This window comes from Ceratotherium simum, chromosome 4, assembly GCF_057802395.1.
Source record: "Ceratotherium simum simum isolate JZ-2026a chromosome 4, ASM5780239v1, whole genome shotgun sequence".
Lineage (NCBI taxonomy): Eukaryota > Metazoa > Chordata > Mammalia > Perissodactyla > Rhinocerotidae > Ceratotherium > Ceratotherium simum.
In genome coordinates, this window is record NC_141903.1 from 24042691 (window position 1) to 24048170 (window position 5480).

Here is a 5480-nt window from a genome sequence, read left to right on the forward strand (position 1 = left end):
GGATTAAACGAGATATTTTATGATCAATGCTTGGCCCACAGTGAGTATTCAACAAATACCAGACGTTATTATTATTGTTACTAACAGTGATATTAATATTACCACACTTTTCAAGTGTTCTATGTTTATGCATCACTTTCATGTATATTACTTCACATCTAGTTACAGGAACGCCCTGAGGTATGCCATTTAGAGATTATGATCTTCACTTACATGGGAGAAACCAGAACTCTGGGAGGCAAAGTGATTTGCTCAAGATTTATGACTTATAAGTGTCAGAGGAAAGCCTAAAATCCAGAGATTCTGATATATTCTGGTGTCTTCACTTAAGATTCCAAGTGGCCTCTCAAACGGGGGCCAATGCTACTGTGCTAGGCTCTGAGTGGGTGACACAGAAATGTGCAAAGTACTGTGTTCTCTGTGCCCACTACTGCTGCCCACTATTACAGCTGGGCATTTCCCAGTCCATGTTGTTATTCCTAACTATGTGGCCACGGACAAGTCACTGAGCCTCTCTGTTTCTTGGTTTCTTCCTCAAAGAACTGACGTGCTTAGCATATTGTCTGGGACATAAATGTTCAATGCGTAGTATCCATTATTTAGACGGCAATGATGATGATTACTCCTACTGTGCTGTGTAGAGGGGGTAGGACGTGTGGAAAATAAGACTCAACATTGAAGTATTGGGTCTGGTACGTTGTTGTCTCAGAGCAGGGGGCCCTTTCAGCAGAAATGAGGGTCTTGTCACTGTCACTTGAACATGCATTCTCAGTTTCCAAAAAAAGCAGCAGCAGCAAAGTTCTGGTGACCTGAGGGCTCTTTGCATCGTCACAGTGTTTTCACAACAAGCTGCGTATTGGATGTTCACAGAAACCCAGTGAGTAGCAAGAACAGAGGTTATTTTGCCCGTTTTACAGGTAGGTTTGGGACGCAGAGCTTATGGCACTCGGGTTCAGGATTCACAGTAAGTCATCGAGAGGCCTGGGGCAGCTGAAGGCTTTTACTGTCTAGTTGGGGAAGCTAAGACTTATACACACTGAGATAAATCAAATATGGGAGGGACATGTCCCAGAGCCACCCTTCCATGATGGCAGAGCAAGGAGAGGTCAAGAGAATGGCTCAGCTCCAAGTCATTTACGGGGACAGTCAGGACTCATAGCCAGAGGAAGAAGCTTCTCAGAAACATCTGCTTTGGGCAAATCTGGAAACTGCTGTCCTATCCTCCAGGGCTGAGCCTATGGGCTCTCAGCTCTGGCCCTGTCCCCCTGGAGTGACTGTGGTCAGACCGATGGAGATCTGGAGTTTCTTCTCAGTTCCTGCCTCCTGGAACTTCCATCACCATCCTGGTGCCTGCCAACTCCCTTCGTGAAAGATGAAAAATTAACCTTGGGTTTCCTGTAAATAGTATTGGGTGGCAGTTTAGTCTGCTGCCTGTGGGATGCTGAAGCATAACTTTTCTTTCCTGCTGCTGCCAGGAGAGTGCTAGTTAACTGTTTCTATTACTTGAGCAGTCAACACTGATGACTCCTCCAACCCCATCCGTGGGGGAGGCGGCAGAGCTGCTCTGGACCCAGGGCTTCTAGAACCTCTTTGTGGCTGCCATATGGTGAATCCATTCTCTTGGCCTCTCTCCCGAATGTTCACTGGGTGTGGGAAATCAGGGCCTGTGGGCTCGGTCCTGGTGGACCACATTCTAGTTATTCTAGCCAGGGCAAGTCTCAGGACCCCTCTGAGCCTCCACTTTCCCACCTGAACAATGGGAAGAATAATCTTGGCTCTAACCATCTCAAGCAGTTATCTTGAGTTTCAAAGAAGCTTATATATGATCTTTTTTTTTTTTTTTTTAATTTTGAGCCTCGTGACAAGGCAGTGAAGGAAGATGTGCTAGGAAGATTATGTCCATTTAGAAGATGAGTAAATCAATGCCAGAAAAGTTGAGCAGTTAGTTGAAGATCCCCCAGATAGTGCTTGGTAGAGCCATAGATAGAACCCAGCTTTTCTCTTCCTAACCCCCTAACAGCCAAACGTGATGCCCACAAGTCCTCGCTTGCACTCTCACTCTAGTCTCCTGCTGGGTAACATTTACATCCGCACCCTGACCCTCCAAAGCCTGATTCACTATGTTCAAATTCACCATTCCTTTAAGGCTTGCATGACCATCCGTCTCAGTTTGCTTGGCTTAGTTCCAGTCTACATCTCTCGTTCTGGAATAATTGATAACAGTGTTCTCTTTCAATCTCAGGCATCCCAGTCTTCATGATAAATTGTGTGGTCACTCTACCTAAAGGTGCAGTCCTGGTCCTTCAGGAAGCCATGCTAATGTCCACATTCCTCAGTCATGTGATCCTGCTCTGACCTTCCACAACACTGAGAGCCTGGCTGTGTGGTTTAGCCTTTCATCCACACCTTTATAGCTATGGTTTCCAGGAGCTTGTCTTCCCTTTGCAACTGGGTCTTGAGTCCTGCAAGGAAGGGACTGTGTCTTACATCCCTATTGCCCACTCCACCCTAGATCTCATCTAGTAAATTGCTGAGCATACCTTCACTTCTATATGCTTGATCATTGGCCAACAGATGCAAACAGAAAGACGAAGAGGGATGATCATTAAGGGCAGATATTCTTCACCTGAGGTCCTGGGATGGGCTTCCAGGAGTGTCTATGGTCCCCTCAGTCCTTGTCATGCAAAAACATGTATGTACATGCGTGCATTTTTCTGGGAAAAAGAGTCCAAAGCTCTTTTTATCCTCAAAGGGCCTATGACCCCCAAATGCCAAAAGCCTGACTTGGGGAGCTGAATTTTCTCTGCCAGCCAGAAGCCGACATATGGGCACCCTAATGCTGCCTCCTTCCTGGAGCGCTGAGGGCTTCCAGGATGTGGGTTCATTAATATTCTGAAAGGCTCCCTGGATGTCAGGCAGGGGGCAGGCAGGCGGCTGATTATCTTCACTCTGCCGCTGGGGAAATTACAGCGGGCTGGGGGAGGGTGGGGGTGCATGGATATTACCCAAGGCCCTGTGCTGTGCTGGCTGGACCACTGCTCTTGTGTCTCCCCTGCTGGGCTGAGCCTTCAAGGCTTCAGAGCAGAGCAGTTCTGTTTACAGAGGGAGGTAGCAAGTAGATGTGAGTTGGAGTCCCAGTTTCACCACTAACTAGCTATACAATTTTGGGAAATTTTTTAACATCTCTGAAGCTCAGTTTCTCTTATTTATAAAGCACAATTAATAAAACTAGCTACCTTAGAGTGTTATATTGAGGAATCAATGAGATCAAACATGTAAACTATATTCAGAACCTTGTACATAGTAAGCCCTTAACACATCAGAGCTGGTATTACCACTATTTTTAGAATAATGGGTTTATTCCTCCAGGCCTAACTGACAGACATCCCAGCTCTAACACGAGCTGGACCACAGGTCTCCTGCCAATGTGTCATCCAAAGGCCAGTGGTCAGCACAGCAGAGACCTGAGCCCCCAACCCCGGCTTCCAAGGGGCATTGAGATTTACCTAGCATATTGTGGGCACACAGTTGCTCTCTAGTGGCGTGGCTATCTCAGGAGATGGGTTTAGAAGATGAAACGGCTAGACAGTGGCCATGACTGTATGTGGAAGGCTTCAGAGCTCAGTGCATACAAGCAAAGGCCCCTGGGCCCTAGGACAGGCCTGAAGCGGGAGGAGGATCCCTGGATGGGGGTCTGGTCCAACCTCTGCTGCTAAGCTGCTGTGTGACCCTGGATGAGTCACTGCCCACTCTGGGTCAGCTGCCTCATCTACAAAGTAACAGAAAATGGGAATCAGCTATCTCTAAGGTCTCTTTCAGCAATAAATTCTTGTGATTCTAGGTGCTTAACAAAGATTTGAGAAGGAATCAGTTTGAACAGCTGATCTTAGGATCAGAATGTTGGGTTTGATTTTTTGTGGCTAGTTCCTCTCCCCCACACTATAGAGACTGAAGAGAGTTTCCTGGGGGCAGGTCTTGCCTTCTCTTATTGTCCCCGTTGCTTGGCCCAGGCCAGGGCATGCAGTAGGCTCTCAGTGAGCAGCTGACAGGCTGCTGGGGAGCCAGGCACACATGTGTCTTGACTCCAAGACAATATAAAAGAGGTCATTATTCTTTTAGACTAAGGCAACTGCCTCTTCGCAAACCCCCCAAAGGCAGAAGCAGAAGAATGAGCACACATTACAACAAGAAGGACAGAGGGTTAGACCATAAGAAAAAAATTAGGTACTTAGAATTCTTAGAGCCGGTTAAGACCTGGGAGTCGTCTGTCCAACCACCTCACTTGCATGGATAAGAAAAGGGAAGTCTGTAGGAGATCTGAAGGAGTATTTCAAGGCCACCCAGAGAGCCAGGGGCCCAGCTGGAATTGGAACCCAGCTCTCCTGCCTCCTGGTTCAGAGCCCTTCCTGCCATCCCAAGTTGCCTTCTAGGCTTCATCACTGTCATGGTGGAGTCAGAATATCCTTCCAGAGACGTCATTAAGATGGGAGAGACAAGGGAGTTGGGAGGATTGTGAAGCTGAGGGCAAGTCCCTGGGACCTTCTGAAAGCAGTCTCACACCGCAAACAGAATCTGTCTCGACTGTGGAGCCTGGAGGAGCATTTTAAACAAGCCAGAAGGCGTGCGCTGCATCTTTGGCAATCATTCGGGGCCACGCTGCATAGAGACACAGGGAGAGCAGAATGGGCTGCTGTGGACCCTTAGCATGTTCCTCTTGTAGTCACAGGGCTGCTGCTTCATTCCAAAGTACACAACTACATATTCTCCACGCATAGGCGCTTCATCCAAGCTGAGGAACAGCTGGTTCCTTTCTTGTCTCTTTCTCCAGGTTGTGAAAATTGCTAGAGCCGTACCCGTGCGGTGGGAAAACAAATGGGAATAGTTGTACATTTTGCTCTACATTTCTCCCTCATTCAGAAATGCTCCTCTCCTCCCCTGGGAGCCTAAATTCACCTTCTGTTGAGGGTAGTCCTAAAAGTAGAGCTGGTCTTATCCAGGCAACTCCATTGGATGAGGAGGGTGGGTCCTAAGGGGCATTTGCACCAAAGTATCTTGCTGTTGCTGGCTTGCCACTGCGCCTGATACTTTGACCTTCCTTTGCAGTGAGCACTGCCCTCTTTGCCCAGTCCTCTTTGGAAATACAGCTTTTCTATTAGGATGCATCAGAGGCATCGTATGGTGCTATCCCTCAGCAGTTCGAGAATCACAGCCTGGGCTCCAGGTGCTTCTAGAGATTTCTAGAGACTAAAAGAGACTTCTGAGAGTGATAATGCTGAGGGAAAGTTCTCAGACTCTTTTAAACCGGGGATGTTAAATACACGGCCCACGGGTATCACTGTCTCATCCTGCCTCCATAGCAGACATATCGCTAATTGAATATTCATACTCTTCCCTGTTGAATCTGGATTCAGCCTCAGACTCCTTTGCATAGCCAATTGATTGGAGTGGGCATGACCATTTTCTATCTGTGTTCTTTAACT

At 47.5% G+C, this 5480-nt stretch overlaps 1 protein-coding gene across 2 annotated transcripts in view; it reads right to left on the reverse strand.

Annotated features, from left to right (window-relative positions):
• GRIA1 (glutamate ionotropic receptor AMPA type subunit 1) overlaps window positions 1-5480 on the reverse strand; it is a 294076-nt gene that overhangs the window by 101151 nt on the left and 187445 nt on the right. The gene's annotated exons all lie outside the window — the stretch shown is intronic.